At 40.9% G+C, this 19,104-nt stretch overlaps 1 protein-coding gene and 2 pseudogenes across 3 annotated transcripts in view; 2 read left to right on the top strand and 1 right to left on the bottom strand.

Moving 5' to 3' along the window:
• LIMS1 (LIM zinc finger domain containing 1) overlaps nucleotides 1-19,104 on the top strand; it is a 133,046-nt gene that overhangs the window by 5,525 nt on the left and 108,417 nt on the right. The window lies entirely within an intron of this gene.
• LOC111825332 lies at nucleotides 132-230 on the top strand (annotated as a pseudogene).
• Nucleotides 17,003-18,441, bottom strand: LOC102438479 (annotated as a pseudogene). Its single transcript, XR_001347552.2, has one exon. The product of XR_001347552.2 is annotated as a 60S ribosomal protein L4 pseudogene (transcript).

Below are 19,104 nucleotides of genomic sequence, written 5' to 3'. Positions count from 1 at the left end.
AAACCATGAAAAACCACTAGAAAAACAGCAACTTGCTGCCATTAAGGATTTTCCCTGACACTATGGCCACTGTTGCTACGAAAAGGGTAAATGTCATGGAAGTGAGTGTGTTCCTAAAACTTCAGTGCTCTGTGCTGGTTTATACTAAAATGCACATATACTAAAATTGGAACGATCCAGAAAAGATTGGCGTAGCCCCAGTGCAAATTTGTGAAGTGTTCCATATTTTTTAAAAACCCACAAAAACAAAATAACAAAACTTTAGTGCTCTATGCCTGTTTGTATGCTAAGGAAATAGAGCTCTAAATTTTTTTTTATTGATTTGAAAGAGAGAGAAACATTGATTTGTTGTACCACTTATTCGTGCATTCATTGGTTGATTCTTTCATGTGCCCTTACTGGGAATCCAACCCGCAACCTTGGCATATTGGGATGATGCTCTAACTAACTGAGCTATCCTCCCAGGGCTGAGCTCTTAATTTTTTAGTAAACGAATGAAGATTTGTTGGTAGAAAAGATACCTTTCAGTTCTGGTTGTTCTGTGCCCTATAGTCCTAGAGAAAACTATCAGGACTGTGCTGTCTTGACTTGTTTGTTTGTTTGTTTGTTTGTTTATTTATTTATAAATCTCATCCCTTTCCTTTGTGGTAGTTCCTTGAACCATCTTCTGGATGGCTTTTTCTCTTGCTAAATGTGGGCACAGGAAGTGAGCTTTCATTTCTGCCCCTCCACTGGGCCAGGGAAACATCAACAGCTACGGATTGGTGATGGGAGAGCAGAGCTTTATTCTGACACTCTTTATTTTCAGTAATGTTGTGTTTGGTCTTCAGATAATCATTTAAATAAACCTTAGTAGAGGTCATGTTTATAGCTAGGGTTTCACTAAACTAGAAGGAAAATTATCCCAAACCATTTGTTGATTTTACATTTCTTGTAATTATGTTTTAAGCTGTGACTTCCTGCTCACAGGAATATCATCTACATTACATGCTGGACTGTTGACATGTTGTCTTCTAAAACTTTAATTTTTAATGTACTTGAGAGACAAGAGCTGCAAAGCCTGTTGCCACATACTGTGCATTCTCCAACAGCCGTGGTTCTATCCCTTCTCGTGCCAGCCTTTCATCTCGCTTATTTGATCTCATCAGACATGTCCACACGAGCTGATAGGAGGCAAGGAGTGAGCTTTTCCTGCATACTTTTTTCATGTTGGAACATATTTTGGAGCTTGATGAGTCTACAGTGACATTTAACATAGAGGTTGGGAAGCTGATTAGATAAACCAGAATCTGAATAGCTTGTTCTGTGTGAGGTAGGAAAAGGGTGCTAGGAATTGAGTTTGAATGCCACAGATGGGGTGGGAGACGCAGGACTCAGTGTTAGCATGTGGAGAAGTCTGGAGCCTTACTAGGTTGTCTGAGTCAGGTAAGAGAGTAAGATAAAGGATAAAAAATTTCTACAAAAAATATTTATATATATTTATATCCATACACATTCTCTTTGTACAGAAATGGAATCAAAACCGTACTGTCGTGGCCCTGGCTGCTTTGGCTCAGTGGATAGAGCGTTGGCCCACAGACTGAAGGGTTGCGGGTTTGATTCCAGTCAAGGGCACGTACCTGGGTTGCAGGCTCCATCCCTGGCCCCGGTCAGGGCGCATGCGGAAGGCAATCAATCGATGTGTCTCTGTCTCTCCCCCTCCCTTTCACTCTCTCTAAAAATCAGTGGAAAAATATCCTCAGGTGAAGATGAACAAAAACAAAAAAAATCATACTGTTGTGCAATTGCTGTTTTTTCAGGATTTTAAAAATTGTGGTAAGTTATGTGTAACATAAAATTTACCTTTTCAGTGTATATTCAAGGCATTAAAGTACATTCACATTAAGTATATTCACATCTCCAGAACTTTTTCATCTTCCAAACTGAATCTCTATGCTCAATGAACAACAATTGCCTATTTCTGGCAATTGCTTTTTTTTTAATATATATTTTTATTGATTTCAGAGAGGAAGGGAGAGGGATCGAGAGAAACATCAATGATGAGAGAGAATCATTGACTGGCTGCCTCCTGCACGCCCCCTACTGGGGGGTGGGGGTAAATCGTGCCCGAAACCCCAGCATGTGCCCTTGGCCGGAATTGAACCTGGGACACTTCAGTCCGCAGACCGATGCTCTATCCACTGAGCCAAAACAGCTAGCGTGGCAATTGCTTTTTTAACCTCATAAGCTGTCTTTGAGGTTTTCCTATGTGAAATATCTGGGTTATAACTACCAAAAAAGAAGTCAAAAACAGGCTTTCTCTTCACATCTATTTTATGTTTTTTAACCTTAGTTTTTATGGCTATGTGGTATTTCACAGTATACATGTGATATAATTTATATAACCAGTCTTTGATGGACATTTGGGTTCCATTTTTTGTTGTTGTTGCAAACACTTGACCACTTGTGCCAGTGTTTCTGTAGGAGATCCCTGAGTATATAGAGGTGTGTGCATAGATCATTGGGCCTGTGTGCCAATCCCAGCTCTGCCTCTTCATTGGCTCTATGGCCTTGCCCTCTCAGCCTCTTTAAAGTTCAATTTCTTAATTTATAAAGTAATACCACCTGTCTCAGAGAGTTGTGAGAGTTAAATATGAAGGCAAATTAAACGTTTCTGAAAGGATACAAATGAAATTGTTAATAATTGTTGCCCCTGAAGAGGGAGTCTAATAATCTAAGGAGTTCAGGAATCCAGAATGAGACGGAAGTTTTTTATACCGTTTTGATATTTTTTAACCATGTGCACGTAGTAATTTTTAAAGAATTTAACATCATGCCAGGAACCTACTAGATGCTCTGTTAATGTTAATTGTAGTTGTTGGTGTTGATTTTTCCTACCATCCTGCTGCTTTTCTCCAAATTTACAGCTTCTGACTTCATCATGTCTGTTAATGGCACTAACATAGTGAGTTTTTATTTCATCCTTTCCTTCACTTCCTGTATCCACTTTCTTGCTGAGTTCCTACCTTAGAATTTTCTTTTGAATCCTCTTTCTTACTCCGTTTTACTGACTTCATTTTCACTCTCATCCTGATTATCTTTTAACGCTGGGAAAGATTTTAGAGAATGCAAAAAAAAATCCCATTGCATATTAAACATTTGAAGTGGAACAATAGTTTTTGGTTTGTTCTGTTTTTCATTTAAATGTTGATAAAGTACAGAGTCTTTTAAAGGGGTTATAGAATTGGTGGTAACATTTACATAGTATATGCTTTATTAACATACTAGAGGCCCGGTGCACAAAATTTGTGCACTCGGTGGGGGGGGGGGTGGTGCGTCCCTCAGCCCGGCCTGCGCCCATTTGCAGTCCAGGACCCCTTGGGGGATGTCCACCTTAGACTTAGGCCCACTCCCCGGGGGATCAGGCTTAAGCTTGCAGTCAGACATCCTTCTGGTAGCCAGGGAGATGTCCGACTAAAGGCTTAAGCCCCCAAGGGATTGGGCCTAAACTGTTAGTTAGACATTCTTAGTGCTGCCATGGAGGTGGGAGAGGCTTCTGCCACCACCTCCCCACTGGCCAGCCATGAGCCAGCTTCTGGCTGAGTGGCACTACTCCTTGGTCTGACCTAAACCCTAGAGATTAGTACTTCATTTTACAACTTTTTCTCGGTTTATAGGCAGCAGCAAACTCAGACCACTCAGTCAGGTGTGCGCCCGGGCTCTCCCACCCTCCGATGCCAAGGCGATCCTGGGCACAGGCCAGCCGGCAACCCCGGCCCCTGGGGTCAGGTTTGCTGCCAGCTTTCCAATGGCGATCACTGGCTGGGGGGTGGGGAAAGGCGGCCTTTGCCCACCCCCTAGCTCTTGCCTGCCGCCTGGGTTGCCAATCACCATTCTTCAGTTCTTCCCCTTTCCCCTCCCATCATTGGGCGTATGCAAATTAGCCGCCATCTTTGTTGGCGGTTAACCGCCATCTTAGTTGGCAGTTGATTTGCATAAGGATATGCTGATTAGCCAATGGGAAGGGTAGCGGTCGTACGCTAATTACCATGTTTCTCTTTTATTAGTGTAGATACTAGAAATAAAGTTAGGGTAACATGAAAATCTAAGAAATCTGCACCTTGCTGCTCCATAGTCTATTGCTAACATATAATATAGTAAGGAAGAAATCGGGAGAATAACAGTGGGTAGGGAATTGCTACCTATTTCTCCACAGCTGGTTCCTCCTCCTCAATGCAGTAGATTCAACAGATTTCTTTTATTAGTACATGCAGGGCACAATGCAGGTGTAGCAATGGAAATTCAAAAGGGAAACGAGACATGGTCCCTCCCCTTGAGAATCTTTCAACTTAACTGTTCTATCAATCATATTGGCTCCGGATTCGCATAGAGCACACTTTGGTCATACTATATTGCCTCTCTTCAAAATATTAAGATGACTTCTTATTGACTGTCAAATAAGTCCAAACACCAGAGCCTGGAATTTTTTTTTTTTTTGCTTGAAATCGTAGCAAATATATTTTCAAAGTTCTTTTTTTTATTTTTATTTTTATTTTTTTATTGCTTAAAGTATTACATAGGGTATTACATATGTGTCCTTTTTTTCCCCCGCCCTTGACAATCCCCTGGCCTCCCCTACCCCCCAGTGTCTTATGTCCATTGGTTATGCTTATATGCATGCATACAAGTCCTTCAGTTGATCTCTTACCCCCCTCCCTCCTGCCCCCCAACCCTCCCCGGCCTTCCCGCTGCAGTTTGACAATCTGTTTGAGGCAGCTCTGCCTCTGTATCTATTTTTGTTCATAAGTTTATAATGGTCTCTATTATCCATGAATGAGTGAGATCATGTGGTATTTTTCCTTCATTGACTGGCTTATTTCACTTAGCATAATGCTCTCCAGTTCCATCCATGCTGTTGCAAATGGTAAGAGTTCCTTCTTTTTTACAGCAGCATAGTATTCCATCGTGTAGATGTACCACAGTTTTCTAATCCATTCATCTACTGATGGGCACTTAGGCTGTTTCCAGATCTTAGCTATGGTGAATTGTGCTGCTATGAACATATGGGTGCATATATCCCTTCTGATTGGTGTTTCTGGTTTCTTGGGATATATTCCTAGAAGTGGGATCACAGGGTCAAATGGGAGTTCCATTTTTAGTTTTTTGAGGAAACTCCATACTGTCTTCCATAGTGGCTGCACCAGTCTGCATTCCCACCAGCAGTGCACGAGTGTTCCTTTTTCTCCACATCCTCTCCAGCACTTGTCGTTGGTTGATTTGTTGATGGTAGCCATTCTGACAGGTGTGAGATCGTACCTCATTGTTGTTTTGATCAAAGCCTGGAATTTAAGGCTGTTTGTGGTCTGGCCCCCAGCCAGTCTTTATAGCTTCTCACACACTGTTCCCTTAGTCGTTTTGCTAAATTCGAACCCATTTGCCATTTTCTGGAAACACCTGATGCTTTCCCATGTCAGTGCTTTTGCTCGTGCTGTTCTCTTGGGCTAGACAACTATCTTCTCTGCAATTGGAGCAAAATTGTCGCTTCTCCCATGAAATAACTAATTTCTGGAATATTTATTGAGCCCTTGTTGTGTGCTAGCAAATTGGGGATTCAGAGTTTGTATTTGTTCTGTTTTTGATTTCTTTTTTGGTAGTTATAAACTGCTGTTTTGTATAATAGTTATTAGTTTATATGTCTAATCTTTTCTGCCACATTGTAATCCCTGTAAGTAAAGGAATATCTTAATCACATTTGTTAAATGTCCAAAGAAAAATAAACTGGATTTAAATGCATTTTATTTTTCCTTTTATCCCTTCATTTATTTTAGAGAATTGAAAAGTTCAGAGCTGGCTCTGCTTGGCACCTGTGACATTGTTTGAATAAATTCACAACACTTTGAGTAAGACAAGATTGCTTTCACATTTGGTTTAACTTAACTCTACAGTGTATTACATACTAGTGGCAGAGACCCAACATTCACGATACATTGGGAAGAAATAAAAATGAAGTTTAGTCATCTCTATTTAGATTATTTCATTTCACTGCGAAGTCATTCTTTTGAAAACTTTCTTGGTAATAACAAACTTTTATTACCTACTTTGACAAAAAGTACTTTTAAAGTTGTGAAACATCTATGTAGCAAACCTTATCTTCACAGCCACACCATAAAGTAGGTTTTTATGTCCACTTTACAGATGGCGAAACTGAGCTCAGGAGGATAAAAACGCACCAAGTCACACAGTTAATGCCAGAGCTGGGGTTCACATTGAAGTGCCCTGCAGAAATCTGTGTCTTCTCAGTTCATTGTTCAACAAAAGGTTACAGCTCCTTACTTCCTTTTCCTAGGTTTCAAGGCTTTCTCTTCACATGCCCAACCAACCTAATGTTTTTTAGCTTACCTCATCTTATTGCCAAGACACATCACAGTCCTTTCTGATGAATGTGGCTTTTCCTTTATTAGGAGGTAGATAGAGGGTTCAGACTCACTATCAAAGCCTAGCTTAAACTCTTCTGTCTTGAAGATGGCTTCCTGACTGCTTCAACCTCTATTAGTCTTTTCTTTCCTGACCTTATAAAGAACATATCAGATAAGAATAAATTCTTAAATTTAGTATGTATGTACTTGTGTGTAACACACAAACTTCTGTTGTTTTCATTTTGAAATCTTGGCCACACTTGTATATACCAAAGTGGTTTTTACAAACTTGGGGACATGTTCTAGTTCAGTGTGTCCATTGTGTAGACTGTACTGTGGGCCATGGAGTGTATAATTACAATATTATGAGGGATTGTACATGTCTATCTTGTATTGTAGCTATTTATATATTATAAGTACCATAGATGAAGTTAAAAATAGTCATTTAGATATTTAAATGCAGAAATGTTCATTTGTCACCAGTTATTATAGGCTTATTATTTATTTAAGACTTGAGGAGCAGTCAAATGTTTATTGAGCTCTCTCAGGAGAGGATGTGTGCCAGTCTGGCAGTGTCTCAGAGGCCTGACTGATTTGGACTATTGTGGGGAAATTCAGAATCAAGGAGAGCAGTACTCTCAGAACATGGCTGCGGACCGCTCATGACATGGCATTCACAGATTGTTCAGCCTCATTCCTTATTTCTTGGGGGAAGAATGCCATGAAATCTGTAATTTTAAAAAATATATATTTTTAATTGAATGTATTGGGGTGGTACTGGTTAATAAAGTTATATAAGTTTCAGGTGTACAATTCTATAATACATCATCTGTATATTGTATTGTGTGTTAGTATCCTAAGTCAAGTCTCCTTCCATCACCATTATCCCCCCTTTACCCTCATTTACCGCCCCTACCCCTCGGAAAATCATCATACTGTTATCTGTGAGTCTTTTTTTTTCTTTGCTTAATCCCTTTACTCTTCTCACCAAGCCCCCAACCTCCTCCCCTCTAACAGCTGTCAGTCTGTTCTCTGTATCTCTGAGTCTGTTTCTTTTTTTTTTTTTTTTAATCAACTCAGTATATTTATTTATTTTAAATTTTATCGGGGTAACATTAGTCAACATGAACATATAGGTTTCATGTGTGGATTACTGATTTACTGAGTCTATTTCTATTTTGTTTGTTTACTTTGTTCATTAGATTCCACATATAAGTGAAATCAAATGGTACTTACCTTTCTCTGACTGGCTTATTTCACTTAGCATAATAATCTCCAGCTCCATCCATGCTGTTGCAAAAGGTAAGATTTCCTTCTTTTTTACAGCTGAGGAGTATTCCATTGTTGGTGAGGATGTAAAGAAAGGGGAACCTTTTTGCACTATTGGTGGGAATGCAGGTTGATGCAGCTCCTGTGGAAAATAGATGGAATTAACTAAAAATAAACTGAACTGCCTTATGACCCAGTGATCCCACCTCTAGGAATATATCCAAAGAAACCGAAAACACGAATTCAAAAGAACATATGCACCTCTTATGTTCATTGCAGCATTATTTACAAGTAGTGGCCCGGTGCACAAAATTCATGCACATTAAAAGGGAATTAATTAGAGGAAATATTTTAATATTGCTATTTGCCCTTTCTCTATAATAGAAGTATCAGAGATGAAAGAAAATTAGTAAAATGTATATGGAAATCTTCCTCCTGTCAGAGTCTGGGGCACGCTACAGGACCCAGAGTCAAGTCCCTGCCCACCCGCGTGCACCTCGAAATCGAGTGAGACCCAGACCCAGCCGGCCCCACCCCCATTGGGCGAGATCCAGACCTGGCTGGCCCCACCCCCGTCAAGCCCCACCAGGCGGGGGCATGCAGCCTCAGGTCCCCCATCAAGCCCCGCCAGGTGGGGGGCACAGCCTCAGGTCCCCGTCAAGCCCCACTGTGTGGGGAGCACAGCCTCAGGGCTCCCAGCGCACCCTCAGGTCCCCTGGCCCGGGGCGGGGGGGGTGTGGCCTGAGGTCCCCCGTCAAGCCCTGCCGGGCAAGGGGCGCAACCTCAGGTCCCCCCAGCACCAGGGGGAGTGGCGCAGCCTCAGGTCCCCTGTCAAGTCCCGCCGGGAGGGGGGGGCGCGGCCTCAGGTCCCCCCGCCCGGTGCCAGGGCGTAGGGGTGTGGCCTGAGGTCCCCTGACTTGGCACCGGGGTGGGGGGGAGGCAGCCTCAGGTCCCCCGCCCCAGCCCAGTGCCACTCAGGTCCCTGCTGATAGCTTGTTAAGGCTCTTTACCGGAACCCCGCCTCCGCTGTGGGCGCAGCCATCTTGTGACGGCGGGATGGGGTGAGGGTCAATTTGCATATTACCTCTTTATTATATAGGATAGCCAAGCTTGGGAAACAGCCCAAATACCCATCAGTAGATGAGTGGATAAAAAAGCTGTGGTACATTTACACAATGGAATATTACGTGGCTGTAAAAAAGAGGAACTCTACCCTTTGGGACAGCATGGATGGACCTGGAGATTATTATGCTAAGTGCATTAAGCCAGTCAGAGAAGGACAAATATCACATGATCTCACTTATATGTGGAATCTAAAGAACAAAATAGGACCAGAGGCATGGATACATGGAACAGACTGACAGATCTCAGAGGGGAAGAGTGTGGGGAGGATGAGAAGAGATCAACCAAAGAACCTATAGGTATAGCCCATGGACACAGACAATTATGCGGTGAAAGCTGGGAGGGGGGCAGGGTGGAAAGAGGCAAAGGGAAGGGAAAATGGGGGATATCTGTAATAGAGTCAATAATTTAAAAAAAAAATTTTTGTATGGGGGGAAAAAGCTGTGGTACATTTACATAAGGGAATACTTCTCAAATGTAGAAATATCTACTCTAAAATTTCCTGTTATGGATAACTTAAGACATATACAAAAATAGAATAATGTAGGCCTATGTGTTACTATTTAGCTTCAATAATTATTGACTCAGAGCCAGTCTTTTTTCACTTTTCTCTCCCTGTTGCATATTATAAAGATTTTAATATATATTCTTAAAAGATAAGGACTCTTCTAAAAGTTTTTAAAACATAACTACATCATTATCACACCTAAAAAGATTACTAATAATTCCTTGATATCATCAACTACCCAGTTGGTGTTCAATTTTCCGTTTATCTCATATCCATTTTATGTTATAACTATAGGCCTGGTGCACTGGGGAAGGGGATCCCTCAGCCCAGCCTGCGCCCTCTTGCAGTCCAGGACCCCTCAGGGGATGTCCACCTGGGGATTGGGCCTAAGCTGGCAGTCAGACATCCCTCTCACAGTCTGGGGCTCTAGCAATCCGGAACTCCTCACTCCTTATGGCCCGCCTTCAGTGGAAGCAGGAAAGGCTTCCACCATCGCTGCTGCGCTTGCCTGCCGTGAGCCGGTTGAGTGGCACTCACTCTGTGGGAGTGCACTGACCACCAGGGGCCAGCTCCTGCGGTGAGTGTCTGCCTCTTGGTGGTCAGTGCGTGTCATAGCGACCGATCGTTTTGCCATTCGGTCAATTTGCATACTAGCCTTTTATTGTATAGGATTTTTCCAAATTGGGATCTAAATAAGGTTGACACATTTTGATAGCTTGATGAGTCTTTTTATTTCTTCTAGCAAATAGGTACTCCTTCCGTCCTCCCCCCTACTTCATCCCCATTTTTTTGTTGTTGAAGAAACTGGGTTGTTTGTCTTGAAGCATTTCCTACAGTCTGGATTTGGCAGATTGCATTCTAAGGGTATATATAGTTTAACATTTTGTTTTGCTTTCTATGTAGCCAATAAATTGGTATTTGAATCTAAAGAAGCAGTTTTCAAACTTCTTTTTTTTTTTAATATATTTTATTGATTTTTTACAGAGAGGAAGGGAGAGGGATAGAGAGTTAGAAACATCGATCAGCTGCCTCCTGCACACCCCCTACTGGGGATGTGCTCACAACCAAGGTACATGCCCTTGACCGGAATTGAACCTGGGACCCTTCAGTTCGCAGGCCGACGCTTTATCCACTGAGCCAAACTGGTCAGGGCTGTTTTATGTCTTACTGGAAATTAGCTGGCATTTAGTCTTTGTACTATTTCATGTCATGTACTTTCTGAAAAACTCCACTGTGCACTTGTGAGAGAATGAGAATAAATAAGACAAATATATTGTAATATCTTAATGTTATGAAAATAGTTTTGACTTCTAGGTCGATCAGCAGTTTGCTCCTTGGATCTAAAGATCTGATAAGATTCTCATTACGGGCCCTGGCCTGTTTGGTTCAGTAGATAGAGCGTCGGCCTACGGACTGAAGGGTCCCAGGTTCGATTCCGGCCAAGGGCAATGCCTGGGTTGCGGGCTCAATCCCCAGTAGGGGGCGTGCAGGAGGCAGCCAATCAGTGATTCTCTCTCATCATTGATGTTTCTATCTCTCTCTCTCTCCCCCTCTCTTCCTCTCTGAAATCAATCAATAAATATATTTTTTAAAAAAAGATTCTCATGACTACATGATAGATGGCATTGGGTTCTTCCATTAGGAGGCACATATGTCTGGTTTTGTCTATTTTTGTGATTTCAACAGCTGTTGATAATCAGTGCTCTAGATCAGAGGTTGACAAACATTTTACCTAACGGGCCAGATAGTAAATGTTTTCAGCTTAGGCTATAGGGTCTCTGTCACAACTACTCAACTGTGCTGTTGTAGCATGAATGCAGCCAAAGACAATATATAATTAAATGAGCATGACTGCATTCTAATAAGATTTTAATTGTAGACTCTGAAATTTGAATTGCATATAATTTTCATATCACAAAATATTATTTTTTTTATCTCCCTCCCTCCCAACATTTAAAATGTAAGACCCTGGAGGAGAATATGGATCAGATCAGATGTACACTTTCCTACTTCTCCCACTAGTATAACTAAAACACTGGACATTATTTGTAACCCTAGATTACAAAGTAGCAGTTAGCCTGACTTCATCCCAAGACCTGTGTGCTTCCACACTTACTGACAGTGACATACTTTTTATGTTGCTGGGAAGTAGGCCAAGTCATATTCCAGGATGGTGGACACCCAGGCGGGACTTTTGTGGGAATGGCCAGTGTTTTATACTTCATCATTGAAGGCCCGGTGTCGGGGAAAGGGTGGAATTTGATGAGGTTGAGATAATAGAACGTGATGGTGAAAGAATATTCAGCTAAGGTTAGCTTGACCTGCTGGCTCCAGGTGGTTGGACATCCTCTCCAGTAGTAGTTCTCTCAGTCCTGGGCTCAAAGAGACACTGCAGAAGCAGTCAGATAAAAATGACGAGTGTCGAGCCCATAATTAAAAAATGGACCTTTGGCACTTTGAATTATGCCATCTATCCACCTTAGATTTATATTTCAGATATTTTAGAATCTTAAAGCATATGAATATAGGTTAGATTTAGCCTGATTCCTCAGGCTTGAGTTGAATGCCTCTGTTATTCTAATTGGACATTTTTCTTTCTTTTTTTTTTTTTCCCTTTTTAGGGTTGGTTTAGGGCAGTGATGGCGAACCTATGACACGCGTGTCAGAGGTGACACGCGAACTCATTTTTTTGTTTGATTTTTCTTTGTTAAATGGCATTTAAATATATAAAATAAATATCAAAATTATAAGTCTTTGTTTTACTATGGTTGCAAATATCAAAAAATTTCTATATGTGACATGGCACCAGAGTTAAGTTAGGGTTTTTCAAAATGCTGACACGCCGAGCTCAAAAGGTTCGCCATCACTGGTTTAGAGTTAGGTTTAGGACTAGGGCTAGGATTAGGTTTAGGATTAGGATTAGGGTTAGGTTTAGGACTAGTGCTAGAGTTAGAGTTATGTAATTGAACATTTTAGAATGTCCAATTAGACATTCTAATATTCAGAGAGTGTGTGGGAAAATGTCCAAAACATCACAGGTTGATGTCATTGCCAACAAGAGAATACACTGATTCCTTTGAGATTTAATGGATTGCTATCAGAATAATCCTTTTTTTGGAATACAGTGTAGATCTTGTCATGGTGAAGCATGTTTTGGGAAATAAAGAGTAGTCTTTATTAGAATCTTGAGATGGAATAATTCATCTATCAAATGAGCATCCTTTTGTCTTAGGGGTCTGTGTAACTATATGTTTTTATAATAGCTATGAGGCCTTTATAAACATGGCTAGAGACTAGTTTACTCTTTTTTAAAACTAGTCGAAGAAAGTAAGAGCTTTGTGAATAGCCCATTACATCTGGAAAGTTCCATTAGCACTTAGCTCATTTTAGGTGATTGAATATATTTACATGATTGAGAATAATGATGAAAAAATGTGTTTAAAATCTTTAAGATATATGTGTAGGAAACAGGTTATCTGTTTTATAAGATGGACTAGAATTACAATGATGTTACTTTAAAGTGTATGCAAGGTTAATGTTTGAAATAATGTATTTATTTATTTATTTACTTATGTATTTTTAAATAGATTTTTATTGATTTTAGCGCGGGAGGGAGAGGGAGAGAGAGATAGAAACATCAATGATGAGAGAGAATCATTGATCGGCTGCCTTCTGCACGCCCTACACTGGGGACCGAGCCCGAAACCCGGGCATGTCCCCTTGACTAGAATCAAACCCGGGACCCTCCCAGTCCAAAGGCCGACGCTCTATCCACTGAGCCAAACCAGCGAGGGCTGAAATAATTTAATAGTGTTTCTGGACTTAATGTGTTTTTTGTTTATCTGTTTGTTTTTCAAAGCTGGCTAACCCACATCAGGAAATGAGAGCATTTTTGGTCTTTTGGGCATTTGCCAGATCTATACAAAGCATGAAACATCTGCAGATGTCTTTTTAAGGCAATATCTTTATGCTTTGTAATGGAATGTTTTAATCATGAGTACATGAATATTATATAGTTGTATGACAGCTACTTTATTTTTGCTACTCTGTTTTAGAGGTGGATTTCCCAGTACTTTTCCCTTTGAGGAAGGGCATTGGTGAAGTGTAGAAAGTAATGTTTAATTTTAATACATAACTCTCTACTGAATTTGACCAAAAAAATCACACAAAAATTCCAGTGATTCCTGAAAATATCAGAGATCTGTTTTTTCCCACTTGGATCAGTTTGGGACCATGAGACCAGACTTAAAGAATTGTCTAGACTTGAGACTTTTTGATTTTTAAAATAAAGTAGCTACATCTCTTTCTGCTAATATGTTTGGTCATTTAGATAGCGGTCACCAACCTTTCAGACCTCACGGACCACCATGGACCACCGGTTGGCGACCGCTGAATGATTTCTATGGAGGAAGTGGTGGTGATAGGTTCTGGAATGTGAAGGCTGCAGCAAACATGGGTTGATTAAGAGGGAAATGGGAACTCCAAGGATACAGGGCTTGGGAACTATTTAGAAATGAAGTTTTCTTTTGCTGTGTCAGGGTTAATCATGCTTTCCAGGAGGAAGCATTGCTGGAGATTAGCTAAAGAAATGGGATAAAAGTCAAAATAAGAGATTGGAGTTTTTAGATAAACTTTGATAAAGAGGTGAAGTTGTAAGTATATATAGCATTGTCCTAGAAAAAGCTACTTATACTTTCTAGGAAACCTGTTTCCCATGTTCATATAACAATATATAGCACACAATAGACACTCAGTAAATACTTGTCAAGTGAATAAATAATGATGCAGTATGTCTTAATTTGGTAACTTTTTTTTTGTTTAGTATATTTCTTTAAATATTGCCATAAATATGTGAGTAAATGCTAGTAAGGTACCTTTCAGTTGGCATTAAATTGTACATGAAGGGTTATTCCAACAGTAATACTGTGCAAGTATTTCTTTTCTTAGTTTTTTAGTGCAGGAACAGTCGTTTGACATGGAAGGAAGCTTCTAGAGCAGCGGTTCTCAACCTGTGGGTCGCGATCCCTTTGGTGGTCGAACGACTCTTTCACAGGGGTCGCCTAAGACCATCGGAAAACATATATAATTACATATTGTTTTTGTGATTAATCACTATACTTTAATTATGTTCAATTTGTAACAATGAAATTGGGGGTCACCACAACATGAGGAACTGTATTAAAGGGTTGCGGCATTAGGAAGGTTGAGAACCACTGTTCTAGAGGGAATGGGTTAAATCTTTTAGATCAAACATTAGCAATTTTTCTTGTGAACTTCTTTCGTTTTTCATATTAATATATAGCTTTAATACTATTAATGAAAATTCCAGGTGGAACTCTTGGTACAATTGACAGAATTATCCTTTGTTGGGTTAGTTCAAAGTGTATTGGTGATTTGCTTAGAGGCCACCACAAAAAAACGGTCTTCCACGAGCTAGTTAATACTTTCTTCTTAGCAGATGTCTGTGTTCTAATCCAGCACAGCTTCATAGATGTACCTTAGGCAGTGTTGAGGGCTATGATTATTTATTATTTCTCTATGTTGTGAATGGGAAGAGAAAAAAAGTTTTTTCTCCAGTAAGATGAAATTAGGCTACCAATCTCCTTTCTGTATCTTCCCCTCATCCTCTTTTCTGAAGAACTCTCTGTTACCAGAAAGGGGACCTGGCCCTGAGTGGGTCTGCCTCGGGCCAGCCAATGGTGTGTGGTTCTTGACTTCATGCAGGAAAAATTTCACCACATGAATCCAGGTGAATTTTAGGGGATGTTTATTAGAGCTGGGGATGTGAAACAAGGGGCTGGGGAAATGAGCCTAGGCTGGTCTGCTCTGACTCGCTAAGAAGTCAGAGAAAAGGGGGCTGTGGGGATAGGTTCAGGGGTTGCCTGGGATGAACTGCCACTGCCATTGCTGCCCTGGTTGCAAGGCTCATGGGGTTCTTTAGTTTAGGAGATGCATGCCTGTGGGGGACAAAGGAGAGTGAAGGCACGGGCATGCTCCTGAGAGAAAGTGTGGGCTGGGACCTTTATTTTGAGGGGTCTTAAAGACTGGATGCTTAGGGGTAATTTTAGGGGAGGATTTCAGTAGAATATTCAACAGCCTTATACTGATGTATTAAAATAAGATTTATTCTTAACTTGCTCTGTTCTTGAGTGTGGTTGGCAAATGACACTAATTGGATTTCTGTCACCTGTGTCCCCTAGTAGGGTGATTGAAGTTGTTTACCCTCTGGTTGGGGAGGAGAAGTGCAAACCATTTACATATTCTTAAGTGTCCCTGGTATAGGGAAGATGGAATTTACTAGATGGCTACAAACTGCTGTTTAACTATCTGTCTCACTTTCCCCATTTTGCCTATCCTGGCTTACTGGCCTGTCTCATTTCCCTCTCAGACACTTCCATCCCTGAAATCTTTTTTGCTGGAATAAAACAAGCAGTGATAATTTGACAGATCCTCTTTATTTGTAGTTTAAATATTTCTGGTAATGTCATCAGATGCTCAGGTAAATTTTGTATGGTTGACATTGCATCAGTAGTTCTCAGTAATTCCAAGTCAAAAAATGGAAGAAAAATAAAACATTAGCTTGGAGGGTTGAAGACAACTAGAAGAATTCATAAACCAGTTTAATTCACAGATAAAAACAAAGCTTTAAATTTTGGGCACTAATTTTCATTGAAACAAAATTTTTCTCCTTAAAATTGTTATTTTTATTAAAGAGACTATATTTAGCCGAAGCCGGTTTGGCTCAGTGGATAGAGCGTAGGTCTGCGGACTGAAGGGTCCCAGGTTCGATTCCGGTCAAGGGCATGTACCTGGGTTGCGGGCACATCCCCCGTGGGAGATGAGCAGGAGGCGGCTGATCGATGTTTCTCTCTCATCGATGTTTCTAACTCTCTATCTCTCTCCCTTCCTCTCTGTGAAAAATCAATAAAATATATTTAAAAAAAAAAATAAAGAGACTATATTTAAAATCTGAAACACAACAAGAAAAGCAGCAGTTGATCATATAGGCTCTTTGAAATTTGCTTTGCTGGAATTTCACATACAAGGAATCTTCAGATTGTGCTTTTAGTCAGCCCTTCAGGGCACAGTAGCCAAGCCGCACAGTTGCCATCTGGCTTTACCTGCAAGGGTTTGGATGGATTTCTCAAGTTCTTGAGGTCCCCCAAATGTCTTGAGGTTCTCTCTTTGCCATTTGCCAGGAAAGCAATCTTCATCCCTTACCTGGAAAGACTGTCATGAACCACGTGAACAAGCAAGGTACCAGGCCATTTCTTCAAGGGACTTTTATTGACTTCTGTAAGTCTTTTTGGTGACACCAAGAATCCAGGCACGTCTCTCTTGATTATGATATTGCAGTCAAAGGTTTGGTTAGTAAAACCACAATTGGAACCTGGTTTTATGTGTCCCATTATAAAGAGAACAGATTCTTATTGGATTTATGCAATATTGTCATGAAAATAATACACACTCATTGAGAGTTGCCAAATTCTGGAGGGTTTAGGAGGGAGAAAAATATAAATGCTGTAGTATTGTTTATAAGGATAAAATTTACCAAATTGTTCAAGGAAAATAGAAACAAGCTTCCTTATCTGGAAAACAGAATGGTTTTTAAAAAATCAATATTTTTAACAAAGTTGTAATAATAATTATTGTTAGTTCATTCAGTCCCATATAACTAATTTTTGTTCTGATTATTTGCCAGTATTTCTTTTTTTTTTTTTATGTTTCTCATTGCCTTTGATCATTTTTATTCAAAATTAGCTGTCCAAAGTGATTTGACCTTTATGGAATAAACAAATTTAAGTTTATGCCACAGGCTTCTTTTCTTCTGTGGTGGGTTTCTTTTCTGCCGGCTTCTTCTCAGCTGCTGGTTTCTTGGTAGCTGCAGCCTTTTTCCCCACCAAAGGTTTCTTCTGCTTCTTAAGGCCAGCAGCCTTCTTTCCTTTCTTCCCTACCACAGGTTTCTTGCCTGGAACACCCTTCTCATCTGATTTGGCTTCTAGTGCTGCTGCTGCTTTATCCACCCGAAGCTTGTGGTTCTTGGCCTGACGAAGAATGGTGTTCCGGCGCATAGTCTTTGCATATGGGTTTAGCTTCAACATGATTCTCAGGTTTTTCAGTGGATTCTTCTTCAGGACTCTGCGGTGAATCTTCTTGCGTGGTGCTCGGAGGGCTCTTTGGATCTCTGGGCTTTTCAAGATTCTGCTAAGGTTTGTATTGAGCATCTTGTGCATGGGAAGATTGTAGTTACTCTTGAGGGAGGCAGCTCTAGGCCAAGTGCCATACAGCTCATCTAACTTGCGGAAAACACTTTCAGTCCAAATGCAGAAACGGCCCACATGCCCTCCAGGTGCAAGTTTCAAAATGTTCAGTTTGCTTACATTAAGCAGAGTAATTCCAGGGATGTTTCTGAAGGCTTTGATGATACCGTTGTCCTCATTATAGATGATACAAGGTCCCCTGCGCTGGATACGACAACGGTTTCTCATTTTGCCCTTGCCAGCCCTCATTCGCTGAGAGGCATAGACCTTTTTAATATCATTCCAGGCCTTAAGTTTCTTAAGAAGCAAAACAGCCTCCTTGGTTTTCTTGTAGCCTTCAACTTTATCTTCAACCACCAAAGGAAGTTCAGGAACTTCCTCAATACGGTGACCTTTAGACATGACCAGTGCTGGTAAAGCCGAGGCAGCAAGGGCAGAGCAGATGGCATATCGTTTCTGTGTTGTGTTTACTCTGCGGTGCCAACGGCGCCAGGTTTTGGTTGGTGCAAACATGCGGCCCCCACGACACATATTTCCAAAAGCACCCTGGCCAGAACGATGAGTTCCACCACCCCGGACTCTGGGAATTCGAGCCACAGCTCTGCCAGTACCCCAGGACTCGGCACTGGTTTGATGACCTGCCAATTCACTGACAGCATAGGGCTGTCTATTGTTTTTGCGCAAGTTGGTGTGAACAAAATTCACAATATCTGGTCGAATGGGAGCCTTGAACACAGCAGGCAAAGTGACATTTTTGCCAGATGTTTCCCCCTTTTCAGAGTACACAGATATCAGTGGACGAGCACACGCCATGGCGGGGAGAGGAGAAGGCCACACTCCTCTCTACCCGGCGGCTCCCACAGGAAAAGCTATTTGCCAGTATTTCTATGAATCCAGTTATTTCTTAGGGTTCCATACATTTTTTTTTCTACTTCAAAGAGATGATCTGCTTAGCCCTGGCCAGTGTGCTCAGGGATTAGAGTGCCGGACCAGGCACCGAAGGGTCGTGGGTTCAGTTCCCAGTCAAGGGCATGTACCTCGGTTGTAGCTTCCATTTGAGGCCCCAGTTGGGGCGTGTGTGGGAAGCATTGATGTGTCTCTCTCACAGTGATGTTTCTTTCCCTCCCCACCTCCACTCCCCCCCCACCCCTCCTCCTCCCCCCTGCCACTCTCTTAAAAAATCAATGGAATAAATGTCCTCAGGTGAGGATTAACAACAACAAAAAGAGATGATCCGCTTAGAAATCTGTAATTTAGAGTCCTTTTCGTGAATCTTTCCAAAGTCTTAACATATTTGCAAATGCATCAGAGTAAAACAATGACTGTATAAATGACAAAGCTGAAATGACATGATTATAGACTTGATTACAATGCAATTGATAAAAAATTTTGCTTTTCTTTAAGCTATAACATTCCAAGATAAATTTTGGTAAATAACAATTATTATGAAATTACATAAAACAATACAAAGCTCACATTTTTAGATTTAATACACAATTTTAATATATAAGGAATAATATGCAAGATTTAAAACACTGCACATGACTCA

Source organism: Myotis lucifugus, unplaced genomic scaffold, assembly GCF_000147115.1.
Source record: "Myotis lucifugus unplaced genomic scaffold, Myoluc2.0 scaffold_21, whole genome shotgun sequence".
NCBI lineage: Eukaryota > Metazoa > Chordata > Mammalia > Chiroptera > Vespertilionidae > Myotis > Myotis lucifugus.
The sequence above is the reverse complement of the archived record's forward strand: the minus strand, read 5'-3'. Positions and strand labels throughout refer to the sequence as shown.